Source organism: Chanodichthys erythropterus, chromosome 16 (assembly GCF_024489055.1).
Source record: "Chanodichthys erythropterus isolate Z2021 chromosome 16, ASM2448905v1, whole genome shotgun sequence".
Classification (NCBI taxonomy): Eukaryota; Metazoa; Chordata; class Actinopteri; order Cypriniformes; family Xenocyprididae; genus Chanodichthys; species Chanodichthys erythropterus.
In genome coordinates this window covers 68044-90288 of record NC_090236.1, presented here as the reverse complement: position 1 = coordinate 90288, position 22245 = coordinate 68044, and the positions used below count along the sequence as shown (strand labels likewise).

Below are 22245 nucleotides of genomic sequence, written 5' to 3'. Positions count from 1 at the left end.
TTTGGTGTGGAGGAACTTGACTGGCCGGCAGAGTCCTGACCTCAACCTAATAGAACACCTTTGGGATGAATTAGAGCGGAGACTGCGAACCAGGCCTTCTCGTCCAACATCAGTGCCTGACCTTACAAATGCGCTTCTAGAATAATGGTCAAAAATTCCCATAAACACACTCCTAAACCTTGTGGAAAGCCTTCCCAGAAGAGTTGAAGCTGTAATAGCTGCAAAGTGTGGGCCAACTCCATATTAAACCCTAAAGATTAAGAATGGGATGTCATTAAAGTTCATGTGCACGTAAAGGCAGGCATCCCAAAACGTTTGGCAATATAGTGTATGTAACTAAACTAGAAGCAATTAATTAGCAAAACTAGTGTAGTTTTATTCCATTTCATATATTTTCCATGACCAGTCATTTAGGGGCTTTGTAGAATTAGGACACAATAAAACAGGTCAATAAGTGTTGATAAAATAAAAATGTTTAATCAGTGATTAGTTGATGGACTCTGTTCACTGTGACAACTTGTGATTATGTTTCTTTGTCCTGATGTAATGTATACAGAACAGAGCTTTTATTGCTCTTTATTGCAAGTTTTTGGGTCACGTTTGGTGAGGACGTAGGATCGCACTTGAAAGGGATGGATCTGAAAATGACTAACTTACTGTGATTTCGAACATGCGCTTTTTGTATGACCAAGCAGAGAACCTAAATAAGTGAAACTCTTTCCACATAAATGACATTGATAAGGCTTCACTCCAGTGTGGATCCTGTTGTGGCAAAAATCAACTCCGACTCCACTGCATAAGAGACAAACACGTCCAATTGTCTTTAAAGTTTTTATTTCTTGCAAGAAAGGTCAGACAGGTCATACAGAAACACAAGTAGCTGCAGAGTGTAAGACAAAGAACGAAAGCTTCCCCTCACTTTTATATTTCTAACCTCCAAGGCCGAAGCCTCTGTCCTTTTACCATATTTAGAACATCCCTTAGTGGCTGTAACTTTCCACACATAGTTAGCACAGACATGTTTTTAAACATACATCTTGCATTTCCCCATACCATATCTTGCTCTTTCTATTTCCAACATCTATGTTAACACTATGTTAAACATTACCACTTAAGCCAACATCATATCATGTTCCATAAGCATCATATTTCACAAGAATACAGGTAAAAAGCATATGAAAATTTAAAATTTCCACAACAATTCCCTCTTCTTATCATTCATTGATAACTAATGATTACTTCTACTTCATTTCACATCACAGTGAGGTGAAGAAAGTTAGAAAATGCTTAAGGCTTTTTCTGTGGGGATAGACCCTGTGTTTTAGCAAGCTAAATAGGATAAAGAATGGGCTTTACCATGAAGTCAAATACCTCGGTCACATTTTACTATCACATTCTTTGAGGATTAACCACTAATCATCCATATTCATCTTAAAGTATCTTATACGGTAAATTTAAGTTCTTACGTCACATTTATGCTCTTCATTTCTGATCTTCATACAAACAACAAATTCAGATACATCACCCAATCATAGAAATCCTTCATTTTACAGACATATAGCATGCAAATTTAGGTTCTATAACATCTTATCACAACAGATCCAGTTTGTAGCCCATGATGTCATTGTCCAGCCTCAGTGGTGATTTGGAATTCCTTAAGCTGATTTCACCTACATGAAAATTTTAGACAGGATACAGATAGAAATAGAAAACATAATAGAAAATAGAAAACATTGCTTTGCGATAGTTCAACATGTCATGTTCACACAACTCTTTTGATGCCACTCGTTGTTTAGCCCCTTCAATTCCCAAAAATGGGTTCTTCCAACCTAATCTAGAATTTTCATTTTCACTTTCATAAAATTAATTTTTTCCTTTCCTGCTATATTTCCCTTCATCATAGCCACTTATCTCACTATCAAATAGTTAGTTTGCAGATGCACAACATATTTTCAATATGGTTTCTACTGTTTTGCAGAACCACAATATTATTTTAATCATATTTCTACTACTTGGTTGGACTGACAGCCTTATAGCTGCTTTCTCCTTCAATCATTCTTATATAAATTGTCGTTCTCTAGACGTCTAATGTCATGCATCCATTTAATGGATGAATAAACAAAACCTTTTTGTAAGTTACGTTCATTAACCTTCTTTCCCTTCTGTCTGCTTCCTCTAGCCTACAATCTATTGTCTGCTTACATTTCACACACACATTGCTCTCACACAAACACAACATCCCCAAATCGCAGTTCTCTTCAACTCATTCCCTTACGACCTTAAGTCTTATGACCACTCAACGTTCCCTCTTCTGGGAAACCACAATACTTAACTAACTTTTCCTTCATTTTTATCGTGTTTTATATTTTTCTGTTTTTCTTCAGGTTTTTTCCTTATCCTGCACTTCCTCCTCTACCGGTTGCACTAACTGTTTCTGCAGAGCTCTCCGCTCTCTTTTCTGCCTCCTGCAACCAGCAGTTCACACATGTTTTCTTTTCCAGCTGGGAAATCGTGATACTTGATTAATTTATCAATGTCCCCTAGACACACACTTTTTTGCAAGCTTGCTCTGGGATTCCCCATTTTGGTTCTCCTTTTCTGACTCCCGTGGATTTCCTTTCAGCGTGCACCTAATAATCTGGTGGACGTCTCCTCCAGATCCAACTTTTATCCCAAAGTTGGACGGGTTGAGCCTCTCTGCTCAGATCACTATATACTCGAGCGCTCAGACTGTCACACCTTCACAAATTTATAAACTACAGCAACCTTGTCTGTAGTTGGGCTCAATCCCAAAATTTGTTTCAGTGTGATACAGCCTAGATTTATCACCCCAAAATCGGTAACAGGTATCGCCGATTGCAAATCTTCCACCTTGGAAAGCGCTCTCAATACCCAAACATGGTCAGTTTTAGGAACCTCTTGATCGCACTGCTTCTTTTTTATGATGTTAAAAAAGATCCCAAAATTTCTCCCCCGAAATTTTCCACAGCAGCCGACCTCAATTCCCAAAACCCTCCGGACCAAACGTGGTCAGTTTTAGGAACCTCTTGATCGCACTGCTTCTTTTTTATGATGTTAAAAAAAGATCCCAAAATTTCTCCCCAGAAATTTTCCACAGCAGCCGACCTCAATTCCCAAAACACTCCGGACCAAACCTGGTCAGTTTTAGGAACCTCTTGATCGCACTGCTTCTTTTTTATGATGTTAAAAAAAGATCCCAAAATTTCTCCCCGGAAATTTTCCACAGCAGCCGACCTCAATTCCCAAAACCCTCCGGACCACGACCACAGAATCAGTCAGAGTTGCCACAATGGTTTGTCCTGTTTCCTAATTATAAATTTTTCAAATCATAAATTCCCCTTTTTCACTTTTTCTATTCAAAAACTTATTTTTCCCACATAAACTCATATTTAAATCACTTAAATCACAAATTTTTCTATTTTTCCTGTTTCCTAATGTTCCAAACTTTACCAAATCACACTTACTTCTTAATTCCCCATAAAATTTAAATTTATCTCTTACCAGAGAGTCGTGTAGCCAACCGGGTTCGTTTTCTGATTCCAGTGGTGTCCCCCTCTGGACCCTGGCGGTCGGCCCCTCATCCCTTAATCTATTCGGGGTAGGGTTGAGACTACTATTAAGTCCAGGATGATCAGTCACCGTCCGCTCTCGGGTCCAAAAGGCACATCCAAGGAATCCCACTTCTGACACCAAATTGTTGTGGCAAAAATCAACTCCGACTCCACTGCATAAGAGACAAACACGTCCAATTGTCTTTAAAGCTTTTATTTCTTGCAAGAAAGGTCAGGCAGGTCATACAGAAACACAAGTAGCTGCAGAGTGTAAGACAAAGAACGAAAGCTTCCCCTCACTTTTATATTTCTAACCTCCAAGGCCGAAGCCTCTGTCCTTTTACCATATTTGGAACATCTCTTAGTGGCTGTAACTTTCCACACATAGTTAGCACAGACATGTTTTTAAACATACATCTTGCATTTCCCCATACCATATCTTGCTCTTTCTATTTCCAACATCTATGTTAACACTATGTTAAACATTACCACTTAAGCCAACATCATATCATGTTCCAAGCATCATATTTCACAAGAATACAGGTAAAAAGCATGTGAAAATTTAAAATTTCCACAACAATCCTCTCATGTATTTTCAGATATTCTGGCCGTTTGAATCTCTTGTCACATTGTGAACACTGTGTGAACTGACTGGTGCAGTTTCAGTTCAGAATCTCTAATAAAGGACTTTCCACACTTAGAGCAAATATGATCCCTCACACCGCTGTGTCTTTTCAGATGTATTTTTAAATTGCCCATCTGCCTAAAACTCTTTCCACACAAAGAACACACATGAGGCTTCTCATTTGTATGAAGTTTCACATGGTCCTTCAGGGCATCTGCCCTAAAAAACTTTTTACCACAATGATCACAGTTATAAAGTCTTTCTCTAGTATGAGTACGCAGATGTACTTTAAAAACACCAGCCTTTCTGAAACTCTTCCCGCACTAATCACATGTGTAGAGATTTTCTCCAGTGTGGATTTTTATGTCATCCTGAAGGCTTGGTTTTTGTCTGAAACTCTTCCCACACTCATCGCATGTGTGCGGCTTCTCTCCAGTGTGGATTTTCATGTGTTCATTAAGGGTTACTTTTAGTTTGAATTTCTTCCCACACTGATCACATGGGTGCGGCCTTTCCCCAGTGTGGACTTTCATGTGTTCATTCAGGTTTCCTTTGTGTGTAAAACTCTTCCCACATCGATTACACGTATACGGCCTCTCTCCAGTGTGGATTTTCATATGTTCGTTAAGTTTTCCTTTTTGAGAGAAACTTTTCCCACATTGACCACATGTGTGTGACTTCTCCATAGTGTGGAATTTCATGTGTTCGGTAAAGCTTCCTTTATGTAGAAAACTTCCCACATTGATTACATGTGTATGGCTTCTCTACAGTGTGGATTTTCATGTGATCATTAAGGTCTCCTTTTTGAGTGAAACTCTTCCCACACTGATCACATGTCTGCGGCAACCTATGCAATCTTGTGTGAAAATTAAGATTTTGTTCACATGAGAAACTCTTTCCACACCGAGTGCAGGTGAAACATTTTTGGGTTTTTCCTTCCAATAAGTCACTTAAAGACATTTCTTCAGTTTTGACATGATGTTTCTCCTTCAATTCAGTCAGTTCTCCAATCTCCTTGTTCGCCTCCATCAGGTCTAAAATTAAAGTAATACAATACAATAAGTTCCTATAGTTTGATTTTCAGTAAATCATATAAAAAACTCAATGAGAGAAATGAGAAGTAATTTGAAAGCAACTGTTTTCAATGAATCAAAACAACAGTACCTGTTCATATTAGCCTTTAATTTTTTTATGTCTTTTCTTTTTAGAGGTGTAAGGCTGGTACAAAGATGGCTGAACCTGGAGAGCACCATTTTCTGAGGGAACAAAGGTTCCTCACGGGAATTAACATTTGAACACTTTCTCAGGGAGTTCACCTCCACGTCCGAGACAACACACCTCACTGGTGAAAAGACATACCCCGCTGAGTGAAGACAGAAGAGTCACACCTCACTATTGACTGTAAACATCTGTTTCCTTGCTCACTCTCCCCCTCTCTTTCCCCTTCCTCTCTCCCTAACCTCAACACACTCCAAAACTCACCTGAACACTGCTATCTAAAACAAGATGTACAAAAGTGCAATAATTCATGTTTGGTATCATTTAAAAGGTCTCAATGCGTCTGGTAAAAAGGTCTCCTTCCCTTAATCATAGGAGAAATCACTTTCAAGATCTAGAATCTGGAGTAAATATTGTATGCTAATGACCAAACTCCCCCCAGGTCCCTCACACACACATATACCTCCTGTATGTAAATGAATTGCATCTTCCCACAGAAATCAAAGAAGAATTCTCACCACTACCCTACATCCCCCAAAGAGAAGTCCCCAAATGATTATAATAATAAAAACACCATTTGGTAAATTCATAAGATATCTGGATATTTAAAGGATGGTGGCAAAAGGTTCTGGGAATCTGTAAACTGATCTCCCCACATTCGCTGTGTGTAGTTCTCATTGCAAGGTAAATCCTTTTAAGGTCTTTATTGGTATTATTGAATGTTTGCTTAATACTATTTGAGTTTGACTTGATTTTGTATTATCCCAATTTCTTGGATAATAAATTGTTATGATTGATTTATTCTGCCTTACTCTGAAATGATTTTCTCTAGTAGATTAAGTGAAGGTTGTGTTACCGCAATTCTGGGTCAGGTTAGTAACGGACTAAAGTCCAGTCTGAGTGGAGCATTGGGCACACCAACTGAGATTTTAGAGCTCTGACTAACATTTGGTATTGGTTCAAGTGTACTTAGACTGTAAAGGCCAAAAAGAGAATTTCCGTTTAGGACAACATTAAGATAACGACCAACCTAAATAGGGTGGGCCTTACCACTGTTTATTGTAATGTTATTGTAGCTAAGTGTACGTGGGGAAACCACGGCACGGCTATACCAAAACTACTATCAGAGAAAGTAATATTGGTCGGCTTATACCTCTGTCTAATAACCAGAACTGACCAGTTTGTGACCGTGAGGTCCGTATTTCAGCCGATACGAGACACTCAGTGCGACATAAATTCCTAATGAACGAGTAAAATATAAAGTAAAGAGTTAAAGAGAATAATCAAACATTTATACAACTCATGAGTAATGGTACGTCAGTAAAACCTTTTATCATTGGAGTCAGATAATAGAAATGAGATAATTCTGGTGAGAAAATGTATTTAATCTAATCTTGTATTGTTGCGCAAAAAGGAAGACAGTAACACGCAGGAAACCTTCTACCGCGCCATTGGCTACCGTCCTTGGACCAGTGGGCGGACCTTACAGAGGTACGAGTTTATGTCATTAGTGACATATGCTCTGATAAAATTAATGCCTTTAAACACAGGTACCATAACACCTCAAACCATCATATTCATTATTTCATAGATCTTATGATTTTCTAACTGCCATCACTAAATCTGATAAACTTCTTGAAGTTTTATAACCTTACTGAAGAATCAAGAATAAAAACTAACCTATTTGTTCTTCCTGTTTAAATCTGCAGGGTTCAGGATCATTTATGTTCTCCATGTTCTTTCATGAACTCTCCTTTACTTGTAGGCTGATTGAAATATTCCAGGATTTATTAGTGAATTGCTGTGGGAGGAGAAGACCTGAAAAATAAATTAGTTATTAAACTGATGCTTTCAGTAATCAACACCTTTTTAGCATGTTTTGAAAACATTAAATGTGGTTTATCACAGACTGTATACTTTGCCTCAGTCTATAAACATCAAACAAATGAACTCTAAGTGACAATTTACATGTGATCTGTCGACATCAGCATACCAAATTAAGTAAAAATAGGGACTACTGGCATGAAATTAATCCTTCAGCAGCTCTGCTAATAGACACTCCCGAAACAAGCCATGAGATGAGTCATTAACTACAGTTAAAGTATCATATAGCAGTATAGCATTAACTTTAACAAACAATGGAATAATCATACACAAACACCACCAAAGAAAAAAATCTTTAACAGAAAGGTCTTTAACAGAAACCAAGTTCATTGTTGGTTACTGTTTTTTTTGTTTTTTTCTTCCAGCAAACAGATGCCAAAGGTCTATGTAAGGGTTGGGTATTGACACAATTTTTCACAATTCGATTATATTGCTATTCACAAGCTTGTGATTCGATTCCGATATCAATTATTTTGGATGTATATCTGATACAGTACGTGGCAAATTTTCTCAAGGAAAAAAAAAAAATCTCTCAACTAATGTTAGAAACTATACAAGGGAGTCAATATTACTATAATATTGAAGGTTAAAATCAACTTATGTACAAAAACTTAAATTACACTCAGTGTTTTTGTTATAAAGTTATAATACTAACTTTAAATTACATAATCATATTTCTACTCCAATTTGTTTTTTTGAAATGTAAACATTTAAAGTTGCCGTAAAACGTCTTTTTAAAAAATGTAATATAAGTCTAAGGTGTCCCCTGAATGTGAAGTTTCAGCTCAAAATACCCCATAGATTTTTTATTTATTTATTTAACTGTTATCAGTTTAACTGCCTATTTTGGGGCATCATTAAATATGTGCCGATTCAGGCTGCACGGCCCCTTTAAATCTCGTGCTCCCGCCCACGGAGCTTGCGCTTGCCTTAAACAGCATAAACAAAGTTCACACAGCTAATATAACCCTCAAAATGGATCTTTACAAAGTGTTTGTCATGCAGCACGTCTAATCGTGCAAGTATGGTATTTATTTGGACATTTACATTTGATTCTGAATGAGTTTGAGGCTATGCTCTGTGGCTAACGGCTAATGCTACACTGTTGGAGAGATTTATAAAGAATGTAGTTGTGTTTATGCATTATACAGACTGCAACTGTTTAAAAAATGAAAATAACGACAGTCTTGTCTCTGTGAATACAGTAAGAAACAATGGTAACTTTAACCACATTTAACAGTACATTAGCAACATGCTAACGAAACATTTAGAAAGACAATTTACCAATATCACTAAAAATATGATATCATGGATCATGTCAGTTATTATTGCTCCATCTGCCATTTTTCGCTATTGTCCTTGCTTGCTTACCTAGTCTGATGATCAAGCTGTGCACATCCAGATGTTAATACTGCCTGCCCTTGTCTAATGCCTTGAACATGAGCTGGCGGGGGGCGTACATATTAATGATTGGTTGGTTGGTTGGTTGGTTGGAAAACTTTAATGTCCTCAGAGAGGCAATTTGTTTTACAGTACAGACATATTGACACATAATTCACAACACAAACAGTTACGTAACAGTCAGTGTTATGTTGTGATTCGCCTGTTCTTCGGAGGTCTTTTAAACAAATTAGATTTTTATAAGGAGGAGGAAACAATGGTGTTTGAGACTCACTGTATGTCATTTCCATGTACTGAACTCTTGTTATTTGACTATGCCAAGATAAATTAAATTTTTAATTCTAAGGCACCTTTAAATTGCCATTACTGATTTATTCAAACATGCATTAAATATTGAAGAACATTATAAATTATAATGAATATGTAATGTGGTGCATATTTTTATCAAAATGCTCCTTACTAGAGTTCATTTTTCTAGCGGACTAATGAATTTATGGTCACTGAATATGTTTTTTCTGAGGTAAATGTGTTGTTATGTGACATTGTTTGCAAGCTGCTTTATTGATGTCTTCTGTGGTTGAAACACTAATTGAGCGATTACATGTGACATGATAAGGATTTCGGTAAGTTGTACAGTATATGTTTTAACATACTTTCAGATGTTTATTAATGTTTATATCGTGCTGTAACTGGTATTAAAGTAGCAGATCAGTTGAGATGATCAGTTCACATGTGCTCCGTGCTGCCGCTTCTCTTGAACTGAGCTGCACTACAGCGATCTATCACACCACATTAAACAGCACCAAAACGGTATTTATTTTTTGAATCTCATAATAAGATGGACGTCATTTGAAATCTGAGACTTTGCTTCATATCAAAAGTAACAAAGTACAAAGTACATTCATCAACTGAAAACAGGATAGACTAATCGATTCTTGGGATTAAAGAATCAATATCGGTTCATAAAAATGAGAATCGATTAGAATCGAGAAATCAATATATTTTTTTACCCAACCCTAGTCCATGTATGTTTTACCCATTAGAAATCTTATCTGAAAAGGAATACTGCAATGGAAAGCCGGCTTGTGTTTTCGTTTATTTTAACAAATGAAAAATGAGATTTCAGCTCGATTTCTCTTTTTTCGTTTGTGGTTTACAAATTGGTTTAAAGCTTCGATATTACATTCGCACATGTGGGCGTCACTGAAACGCACCTTTCATCTGATTGGTGAAACCACTCCATCTTCAGTAGTCTTATTTCTGTCAGAGTAAGAGTCAGTACAGCACACTGACAAGTTCCTCCTTTAAGGGCCTGTTGAGCTAGATTCTGCTGTGCCTTCCACGTGTCGGATCTAGTCGGGCTCCCGTCAACGGCAGTTTGCCCAATTCAGCATGTTTAATCTGCAGTGGGGCCATCAGTGAGAGAGATCAATCTGACTGGCTGTACAGTTTAGCGAACGGGTCAGTTCACAAGAATAAAAACGAAAGTGATAGAAGCGAGCAAAGAAGTCAAGATGACACAGATAGAAAGCTGTTCTAATTTTACGTCATCTTATCTGTGCATTCCAATATACGAATATTTTCATAACAACATGAGCCATCTGGAATAAAGAAAGTGATCAATATTATTGGTATTCAAAATAGTAAGCAAGCACTGCTTTGTTTACGGTTTGTATACAAGTCTGTCATGGTTGCACACAAAAACAAGATGAAGAAGCGCAGCATTTATTGGTTAATCCAAAGGCATAATCAAACAGGCAAGGGTCAAACTCCACAGCACAGTCCACAAAAACAAAAAAGCCAGGAATACAGAGTGCATGTAACAAAATAACAAACCACAACCAAGGACAGAAACGACCAAATATAAACAGACAGACACTAATGAACAAACACAAAACAGCTGAGTGCAATGACATGGGATAATGAGTCCAGGATGTGAGTATGGGTAATGTAGTCTAAGGTGAACAATGTCCATGATGGACTGCCCTCTAGTGGTTAACTTGGGCACTCCAATTTGTGATCATGACAGTACCCCCTCCTTACGGAGTGGCTACCAGACGCTCCATGAAACAGAAACAAAAACACAACTCTCAGGAGGGAGTTGGACTGTAGGAGGACCAGGGGGAGGGACGGTGGGCCAGGACCAGAGCCCCTGACTGAAGGTCAGGGAGGAGCCGGAGGAACAGACCACGGGGGCTCTAAGAAGGTTGGGGTCCTGGCTGAATGCCAGGGCGGCGCTGGAAGAACTGACCAGGCGGGTCCCAGCAGATCTGGAGTCCTAGCTGATTGCCAGGGTGGTGTTGGATGAGCAGACCAGGCAGGTTTCAACGGTTCAGATGGCCTGGGCAGTGGCGGCAGGGCTGGGGCCTGGGCGGCGGCGGCAGGGCAGAAGGCTTGGATGGCGGCGGCAGGGCAGACGGCCTGGGTGACGGCAGGGCTGACCAAGGGGGTGCTCCGTGGCCATATCAGGGAGAGTGGGCAGCTCAGTAACGGCCTCCGTGGCCGTATCAGGGAGAGCGGGCAGCTCTGGGATGGCCACAGGCTGCTCTGGGATGGCATCGAGCCGCTCTGTGACGGCAGCAGGCTCGGGCTGGTAGACTGGTCCAGAGTCATAACAACTTGAGTGCATCCTCCAGGCACGCAAGAACGCCAAGAAGTAGAAGGCTAAAACAGTCCTCCAGGCCTTGACCGAACTGACATGGAGCTCGGGCTGCTCTGGGACGACAGCAGGCTGCTCGGGCTGCTCTGGGACGACAGCAGGCTGCTCGGGCTGCTCTGGGACGACAGCAGGCTGCTCGGGCTGCTCTGGGAAGACAGCAGGCTGCTCGGGCTGCTCTGGGAAGACAGCAGGCTGCTCGGGCAGCTCTGGGACGACAGCAGGCTGCTCGGGCAGCTCTGGGACGACAGCAGGCTGCTCGGGCTGCTCTGGGACGACAGCAGGCTGCTCGGGGACGACAGCAGGCTGCTCTGGGACGACAGCAGGCTGCTCTGGGACGACAGCAGGCTGCTCGGGCTGTTCTGGGACGACAATAGGCTCGGGCTGGCAGACTGCTCCAAAGTCCACAGAGTTTGAGTTCATCCTCCACGCATGCAGAACAGCCAAAACATAAAAAGTGAGCAAAGTCCTCTGGGCCAAGACAGGACTGACCAGGACAGCAGGCTGCGCTAAAGTGGACTCCCGGGCTGGAGCGGACTCGCTGGCTGGAGTGGGCTCTGGGAAGGCCTCCAGGCCTTGAGAGATGACTGAAGCCTTCCTCTTCCTCCTTTTACGTGAGTGAGGCAGTGACTCCGTGCCCACCTCCTCTGTGGATTCGGGAGCGGATTCACAGGCTGGAGCGGGCTCTGGAGTGGAATGATGGAGTGGATTGATGGACTGGAGGGGGTGCTGGAGGTAATCGAACCTGTCCAATCTTACGCAGATACAGATAGTTAGAGAAATTCCAGAAACATAAATTCCCCACAAACTCCATCTCCCATTGCGGCAGGGGGTCATCAAGACACTGATTAAACATGTCCCTGAAGACCAAATCAGGGAGATTAAATCTCTCTGCCCACGACCAAAACCGCTGGGTGAATTTCCGCACCTCCATACCCCTCTGCCGAAGCACAGCCAAGTCCTGGGGATTGCTCCGACCTCCCCATGTGTTGGTCGGTGGCCGGACTCTTTTGCTGCTGGATCCTTGCATTGGTGGTTTGTTCTGTCACAGTTGCACACAAAAACAAGATGTTAGGATCCAAGCGCAGCATTTATTGGTTAATCTACAGGCATAATCAAACAGGCAAGAGTCAAACTCCACAGCACAGTCCACAAAAACAAAAAGCCAGGAGAGAGTGCACGTAACAAAATAACAAACCACAACCAAAGACAGAAACAACCGAGTATAAATAGACAGACACTAATGAACAAACACAAAACAGCTGAGTGCAATGACATGGGATAATGAGTCCAGGAGGTGAGTAGGGGTAATGTAGTCTAAGGTGAACAATGTCCATGTTGGAGTGCCCTCTAGTGGTTAACTTGGGCACTCCAATTTGTGATCATGACAAAGTCAAAATCTGCTATGGGGTAATAATGGAGCAATAGTTTTAAAAGGCAATTTTTCACTATCATTTACCACAAGTTCTGCATTTTCATGGGTGTAAATATAAGATATTTGTTGTAAGAGACAATAAAAATAATAAAAAAATTAACTTGATTTTCAAAAGTCAATGATGAATTTGTAGTCTCGTATAGCCAGACCTTCAGACTGATGGCAGAAGGTCTGGACTCTATCGCAGCTTTCAGTTTGTCAGGATATTAAATGTCATTAGCTGAACAGGTAAAACTCTTCTTAGCCTTATCAGCACGCAAGCTTGCCACAGCGCACTGGCAAATGTGATGATTATGAATGTGTTAAAAATGTGAATGTGAAAAAACAGTAGAAGACTACATATTTTAGTTTAGACAGTTCGACGCTGCTGACTCGTCATCTCCACAATAGTGGATGCACCTACATGCACCTGTGATTTAATTTAATTTTTCCTGACTCTAACAATACATGTTTATACATTACCTTTATTGTAAAGAAGTACAGCTGGAGAAAAGTAGTTGTAAAGATGCAGTTACATTTTTATGTTTCTGGAAAATAAGTTGTAAAAAAAAAAAAAAAAAAAAAAAACATCCATTATCATTGAAGAAGCCTGCATCTGTCGCTTTTCTTTCTTTCATTATTTCTCCCCTTTTTCAGGAGTACTACACACATTTCATACGGATTACATAATCTGAGAATATTTGTTTTCCGGTTAACAATCACTTGACATTTCAAGCTTTTTATAGATATATTTCTCATTTCTGTGAGGCAAGTATCCACTGAGTTTTGGTGAGAGACCTAGATGGCAGGAAGCACATCCTGTTTGTTTTCTTTATTTTACAAAGGCACAATGTTTTCTTGTTATTTTGAGTTTACACAAATAAAAAGTACCTTTAGTTTTGAATGATGCATTACTCTTATCTGTATGACCAAAAATTAGAGTATTTTAAGATGTTTCCGCTGTTATGAGGAAAAAAATGCAAGTGATCGTGTCGGCACCTCCATGTCTTGCAGTAAGTGCGCTAATACTTCAGCTTCCACACTACGCATAAATGTAAATGTAACATACATTGCCTTAATCAAAAAACTGGAACATTGAGTGATAATATTTCAAAGTGATTTCCATCATTTTGACAGACTATAAATATTATATTCAGGCTGCAGCCCCTTTAAATCGCACGCTCCCTGCCTCCCCTAAGAGTTTGAGGCTGTGCTTCGTGACTAAAGCTAACATTACACACTGTTGGAGAGATTTATAAAGAATGAAGTTGTGTTTGTGCATTATACAGACTGCAAGTGTTTAAAAATAAAAATAGCGACGGCTCTCATCTCTGTGAATACAGTAAGAAACGATGGTAACTTTAACCACATTTAACAGTACATTAGCAACATACTAACAAAACATTTAGAAAGACAATTCACAAATATCACTAAAAAAATAATGATATCATGGATCATGTCAGTTATTATTTTTTGCTATAGTTCTTGCTTGCTTACCTAGTCTGATGATTCAGCTGTGCACAGATCCAGACGTTAATACTGGCAGCCCTTGTCTAATGGTGCGTTCACACCTGACACGAATGAAGCGGTAAGCGCGAGTGATTTACATGTTAAGTCAATGCAAAGACGCAAATTGACATCCTGCGGCACGAATGACGCGGCGCGAATTGAGCGATTTGCGCAAATGACGCCATTCATGCGAATCGCGCAATTTGAAAAATCTGAACTTTGGTGAATTTCCGCACCGCGTTAACCAATCAGGAGCTTGCTCTAGTAGTGACGTGATGTAGCTAGCTGAGGCAGAAATTCGAAACAACAATGGAGGACAAAATCATTGTCGCTATACATCTTCATACATTTATAGAAACAGAAATAAAAAGGATCGTGTTTGAAAGAAAGTGAGTGAGGAGGTCGGACAATCTGATAAGTTGTAAAAAACAGTCTTTACTCAATTTGAGCTATACACACACTATATATATATATATATATATATATATATATATATATATATATATATATATATATTATATACATACATATTAAGACTACAAGCCAACTAAAGACAACCAATTGAGCTTATTCGCTGTAATTTCAACAATTATTTCCCCACTGACAAGTTGTGTTTATTCAGAGGAAGTTGTGCAGAAAGCAGTGGGAGAGTCTGGGACACATAAAGGAACGGGAGAGCCCCTCTCATGACGCAAATTTGCGTCTGTTGTGAAGGGATTTTCACGCGCGAATGAATGTTCAAGCGTCCAACTACGCGCAAATAGCGCGATTTATTCACGCAAGTCGCGTCTGATGTGAACGCAGCATAATGCCTTGCACATGGGCTGGCATATGAAAATATTGGGGGTGTACATATTAATGATCCCGACTGTTACGTAACAATCAGTGTTATGTTGAGATTCACCTGTTTTTCTGAGGTTTTTTAAACAAATGAGATTTACATAAGAAGGAGGAAGCAATGGAGTTTGAATCTCAATGTATGTCTTTTCCATGTACTGAACTCTTGTTATTCAACTATGCCAAGGTAAATTCAATTTTTGATTCTAGGGCACCTTTAATGCATTCCAGTAAATTATTCATGGAATAAATTAAATTGGGAGAGCAGACCTCAAATGTGCAGTATATGTGTTTTTTTTTTATTATTATTTTTTTCTCCACACTGTTACAGCAGAATACAAAGGAGAGAGAGAGAAAAAAAGGAAAGAAAATTATCAGGAGAAAAAATGGCTGAAAAAGAGACCGAAAAGAGTTCTTGCCATAGATATATACCATTCACTTTAAAATAGCAAGCTTTACTGACGTCTGTAAATAAATTACATTATAGAAATTTTACAGCTCATTCGGTCAAACTGACGGATTTTATTATTTGTGATTTGAAATGACTTGTTTAAGTTTTTTTGAGTGGAACTTTCTCAAACTGAAATCCCATAATCTAAAACGCAGTAGGCTCTTTAGGTTTTGGATTTATTATATTTCCATTTGGTGTATTAGAACAAAGTGTGATGAAAACAAAAATAAAATTATGAAAAAACGACATGAGGTTAGTTTTTTTAGATTTTTTTTATGTTTAAGAGAAGGGTCGAAGATAAATAAATCAAGACAATTAAAGACAAAAACAAGAAAACAAATCCGAAGGCACCGTAACGGTACATCCAGAAAATACGCACAAATAGCGTTGTACCTGTTAAAACAATACAGAAATGACCCGGAAAAATGTTGCTTAAAAAAAATGTGTTTTCATAATTGTATAACGAAGCGCCGTGTACTTACCTCAGCTCAGAAAACTGGACGCTGACTTGGGGGCGGGCGCTAATGGTGACTTCTTCTTCTTCTTCTTCTTCTTCTTTAGGGTTTAACCCGTTTAACCCAAGCAGCAACCTCCCCCTTTCTCTTGTGAAGCCAGTATGGAAGTAACTTAAACTGCGATTTAAACAGGCTCCAAAAGAGAGCAGAATCTCATAGAGTCCCATGTTAAATTGGCCAAGTTTATAGCAGAAAAAAACATGTTTACAAGTTGGTTCAAATTGTGGTTTTGGTCTATACTGCTATTTTTGCCCTTCATGACAACTCTGAGGGGGGTGAATTTTTTTATAACTTATCCGTTTAAATTATATTAAGCCTTAAAGTTCTGCATAATTAAGGGCGTGGCCACTTGAGTGACAGGTAGAGTGCGCTGCTGTCCCATTTTCAGTTATCCGGGAGTGACATGCGGTGACGCGCAGCTAAGATGGCCGCGTCCTCATTTTCGCTTCAAAACCAGTGCCCAAGGAAGTCGACCGGAAGTTGAAGTCGGCCGGGTGCCGCCATCTTGTAGCAAAACTTCACTTGCGTTAGCATCCCCATTGACTCCCATTCATTTTGGCGTCACTTTGACAGTGAATAACTTTACATCTGAGGCGTTTAAAGACTCCATTTGTCCATTATTTATTTCCAAAGATACACGACAATGTATAAAGGGCTCCATTACCTTCTATGTTACATTATGGCCCCGTAGAAACAGTTTTTGTAAAAATAAGCTAACGATTGCGTCATAACCACTCGACTCTCTGTCGCACAGTAGAGAAATAACCGTACAGACAGGAAGAGAAGCTCGCAGGCAATCGGGGAGATTATCTTAATATGGCGTACTGGCGTTACATTTTAAAATACTATACAAAATAATTAATCAGAATACTTACTCCTGCTCACTCACGCCAAAGAAATCCCCGCTCAAGCTCGCCGTCTCTGCAAGATTAACGATGGCAGTTTTCACGCACAGCTACTAGAAGATTTACATCTGTCAGACAGGTTGCGGACGTCATCAAGCTTAGTGTGAGTCTGCGCGTCAGAAAGGGAAGTGCTAAAAATCGATAAAAATGGGCTTCACTTGACTCAATTGAGTTCCAATGGGGTCGCTGTGTCCATTTCTTTTACTGTCTATGTTATGCATCCATGATTCCATGTTATAAATCATTGTCACTAATGACAGTTTCACGCATGTATTGTGTAAGGTTTCATCAGGAAAATTATTTAGTTTATTATTATTATCATTACTACTACTACTACTACTACTACTATTGCTTTTACTACAACTGTTGTTAATCATTTATGTGCTGAGATTGCTTGTGCCTAAATGTTTTTACAAAATAAGAATAGAGAATACGAACCGACGTCACGCCTTGTTGCATGCTGGGGCGGCGCCGCCATTTTGACAGGATCGCCCTCTATTAACGTTACCCGTACTGAAATTAATACGGATTCTTGCTTACCTTTTGTTTTGTTTCTGCCATTAATTGGAACATTAACATTTTTAATGGTATCGTTTGCAGGGAATAGAAGCTATTTTATCGCATAGCATGATCATTTTATTTATTTTTATTTTTTTCACTAAAGTTTTGTAGAATTTCATTTACAATGTTGATCTGTTTACCATGTCACACGCCGGACGCTCACCACTGCTTCAGCCATCGTATGAATATCCAAATAAATCTATGTGATCAACACTGAGAAAGTCGATTCATTTATTTGTTGGAAACGTTTGAATGGTGCTTAAACGAGCATATTGAGGAGGCCTACAACTTGTCATTGTAATTCCCCTTTTCCATGATCATGAGGAGAATCAGAGATTATGGGTCAAATTCAAATTCAGCGGACAGACGGACACGAACACACTGTATTTTTATATTTATTTTAACAAATGACAACCACACTAAGCAATTTCCTACCTTTATAAAACCGTTATGAAAAAAAATATATAAAATGCTTGCATTTTAAGTGATACTGAAAGTTTATATTTTGGTCTCATCCGTTTTCTGCATGTGCTTTATTTGTAAATAGAATTTGGTCTCTTTAATATCAGTCTAAGTGCATTAAGCGTTTTCTTGAGAAGACATGAGAGGAAACTGTTATAAACGTGTTGCGTTCACATTTTGGGCTCATTTGCGTATCTCCACACAGTATATGCTTTGTAAATATGTACAGAATTGTTTGTTTGTCACATTAAATGTTTTTCTTGTTAAGCATTTGAATGTCCCTGTCAAGTTCTGCTAATTCACGAGCGCATGCGAGAGTCAGACTTGCAAAGGTAATGTTATTAAACCAAACAAAATCAAAATGTTCAAAAACACTTAGCAATGTCATTCTTTTATTGAGTGATAAGCAGTGGGTTTAATCAGTGCCATTAATAATATATTTGCCATCCGGCGTCTTCTCGTTATCTCCTCGACCTGCTTTTCCTTGGTGTTTTTACACGTAGAAAAGGCGAAAAAACTTTTTTCACTGTCTTGTTTTCTCTCAGAACGATGATCTGAGTTACTATCACAATTATAGATGCAGCATTAATGACATACAATGGTGACATTTATCACAATCATGACAGAAAACAAATTACTGCACTAAACTCAATAACGGAAAGGCTGCGCGATCCTGTCAAGATGGCGGATAAACAAAGAAGTTACCCAGAACTCAATGCGGCATGACGTCAGATTCGTATTCTCTATACTGACAAATAACTAGCAATTCAAAAGTATATTATTTTCACTAAAAGTAAACGAGATTATTGTTTCGTTTTTAAGCATTAATAAGCAAATCCTTCAAAATGCTTTAAATGTTTTCTATATCTGGGCTTTGGTACGAAAAGCAATGCACTGAATCTCCACAAGTCTCTCTCGCGCAATGATGTCAGTGGTCACGTGGAAAAAAACGGTACAAATTTTGAAGCGGCAGCATCGGACCGAGTGGGACTGAGCCATAGACTGTAAAAAAAATATGGACATAGCGTCCGTGACATCACCCATAGAGTTCTGAACAGCAGTTTTGAAGCGAAAATGAGGCCACGGCTATCTTAGCTGCGCGTCACCGCACGTGTAACGAAGGCGGGACTCAGGTAGGGATCCAAATGCAAAGCTTTATTTACAGTGAGCGTTGTCACACAGGCAGGGTCAAACGGGAGCAAACGGGAACAACAAGGAACAGGCAGAATCGTAGTCAGGGTGCAGGCGATGGTCAGGACAGGCAGCAACGGGTCAACGAACAGGAGACAGGCAGCAACGGGTCAACGAACAGGAAACAGGCAGGAACGGTAACACAGGACAGGCAGACAGGATATAACGCTTGGTAATGCAACACAGGGAAAACAAGACCTAGCAGTGAGGTGATGTGTGTAAGAGTCTTTTATTGTCCTGGTAATGAGGTGTGATGGGTGTGATGATTAGTGATTAGTGTTAAGTGTGTGCAGGTGAGTGGCAGAGAGGATGATGGGAGATGTAGTCCGGGAACTGACAGGAACAGACGGTGATCATGACATAACGCCCCCCTCCCGGAAGGCGCGTCCTCGCGGCGTAAAAGGAACTGCTTGGGTGGGTGGGTGGGTGCATTGGAGACCTGTATGCAGACAGGAACGGGGTCCCCAATGCAGGTCCAGGAGCCTCGGGCGGCCACGGCGGGTCAGGCGGCTCGGGCGGCCACGGCGGGTCAGGCGGCTCGGGCGGCCACGGCGGGTCAGGCGGCTCGGGCGGCCACGGCGGGTCAGGCGGCTCGGGCGGCCACGGCGGGTCAGGCGGCTCGGGCGGCCACGGCGGGTCAGGCGGCTCGGGCAGCCACGGCGGGTCAGGCGGCTCGGGCAGCCACGGCGGGTCAGGCGGCTCGGGCAGCCACGGCGGGTCAGGCGGCTCGGGCAGCCACGGCGGGTCAGGCGGCTCGGGCAGCCACGGCGGGTCAGGCGGCTCGGGCAGCCACGGCGGGTCAGGTGGCTCGGGCAGCCACGGCAGATCAGATGGCTCGGGCAGCCACGGCAGAACAGGGTTCTATAGGTGACCCCAGCGGGTCAGAGTCCATTAAAGGCCATAATAATTCGCAGTTCAGAGATGGCCATAACAGTTCAGTGGCCCTTAATGGCCATGGTTGAGCAGGGTCCCCACCCACAAGCTCCCCACCCTCAGGTATACTGCCTCCCCCCCCAAAAAAGTTCTTGGGGATTTCAGCAGGGTCCATAATAGGTTCCTGGTTGGCACCAGCAGGGCAGAACGCTTGGGCGGCGGCAGCGGCAGTGCAGGCGGCCTGGCCGGCGGCGGCAGAGCTGACCAAGGGTGCTCAGTGGTCATATCAGGGAGAGCGGACAGCTCGGTGACGGCCTCCGTGGCCGTATCAAGGAGAGCGGACAGCTCAGTGATGGCAGCAGGCTCAGGCTGGGGCTGCTCTGGGACGACAGCTGGCGACTCGGGCTGCTCTGACACGACAGCGGACGGCTCGGGCTGCTCTGGCACGACAGCAGGCGGCTCTGGGACGACAGCGGGCTGCTCGAGCTGGTCTGGGACGACAGCAGACGGTTTGGGCTGGCAGACTGTTACAAAGTCCATAGAGCTCGAGTTCCTCAACGCACGCAGGACAGCCAAGACATAGAAAGTGAGCACGACTCTCTGGGCCAAGACAGGACAGACCAGGAGAGCAGGCTGTGCTGGAGCAGACTAACTGGCTGGATCGGGCTCTGGAGCGGGCTCACTGGCTGGAGCGGCCTCACTGGCTGGAGCGGCCATCTTGCCCGTGGGCACTGGCAATGCAGCCATCTTGTCCATCGCGTCCAAGGTGCTTGACTCCATAGCAACCGGCGAACTTGAGAGCGTTGCAACCGGCGAACTTGAGAGCGTTGCAACCGGCGAACTTGAGAGCGTTGCAACCGGCGAACTTGAGAGCGTTGCAACCGGCGAACTTGAGGGCGTTGCAACCGGCGAGCTTGAGGGCGAAGCGGCCGTGGGTTTCGGAATGCCAGCTGCTCGTGCTGTAGTCAGTGGAGGATCATTCATGCTGGAACGCAATCCTCTCCGCTCTCGGACAGGACCAGCGACGTGACGTGACTCTGGGCGATCAGCGGAGACGTGACGTGACTCTGGGCGATCAGCGGAGACGTGACGTGACTCTGGGCGATCAGCGGAGACGTGACGTGACTCTGGGCGATCAGCGGAGACGTGACGTGACTCTGGGCGATCAGCGGAGACGTGACGTGACTCTGGGCGATCAGCGGAGACGTGACGTGACTCTGGGCGATCAGCGGAGACGTGACGTGACTCTGGGCGATCAGCGGAGACGTGACGTGACTCTGGGCGATCAGCGGAGACGTGACGTGACTCTGGGCGATCAGCGGAGACGTGACGTGACTCTGGGCGATCAGCGGAGACGTGACGTGACTCTGGGCGATCAGCGGAGACGTGACGTGACTCTGGGCGATCAGCGGAGACGTGACGTGACTCTGGGCGATCAGCGGAGACGTGACGTGACTCTGGGCGATCAGCGGAGACGTGACGTGACTCTGGGCGATCAGCGGAGACGTGACGTGACTCTGGGCGATCAGCGGAGACGTGACGTGACTCTGGGCGATCAGCGGAGACGTGACGTGACTCTGGGCGATCAGCGGAGACGTGACGTGACTCTGGGCGATCAGCGGAGACGTGACGTGACTCTGGGCGATCAGCGGAGGCGTGACGTGACTCTGGGCGATCAGCGGAGGCGTGGCGATCAGCGAAGGCGTGACGTTGCTCATGGAGATCAGCTGGGACTTGTTGTAATGGTGGCCGCCATTTTGTGAATGTTCTTTGATGCGGTATCCATTACATGATCAAGCATGGTGTCGCGTTCTTCTGCGACACCCACAGTAAAGGGAGATCCGCTCAGTAGTAAAGCCTGTTCAACATACTGTTCCAACGTCCCGTTTGGATCATGTATCGGCATGACAGCACTGAGCGGGTCAGATAGTCCACCGCGAAAAAATATCATAAGACACTCCTCGGTAAAGCAGGTCAAATGCGCCAGTTCAATAAAGTCGGTTACATAATCCTCAATGCATCTATCTCCCTGACGGAGACCGATCAACTGGGCGGATGGATTCATGGTGGTAATGACAGGAACACTCACGAAAGCTGCTGGATCTGTGTTGGCTAGGTCTTCTGTAACGAAGGCGGGACTCAGGTAGGGATCCAAATGCAAAGCTTTATTT

General features: G+C 42.3%; 1 pseudogene; it reads right to left on the bottom strand.

The window, feature by feature from the left end:
* Positions 1–653: 653 nt before the first annotated feature.
* On the bottom strand, positions 654–5226 carry LOC137003033 (zinc finger protein 502-like; annotated as a pseudogene).
* Positions 5227–22245: the final 17019 nt, after the last annotated feature.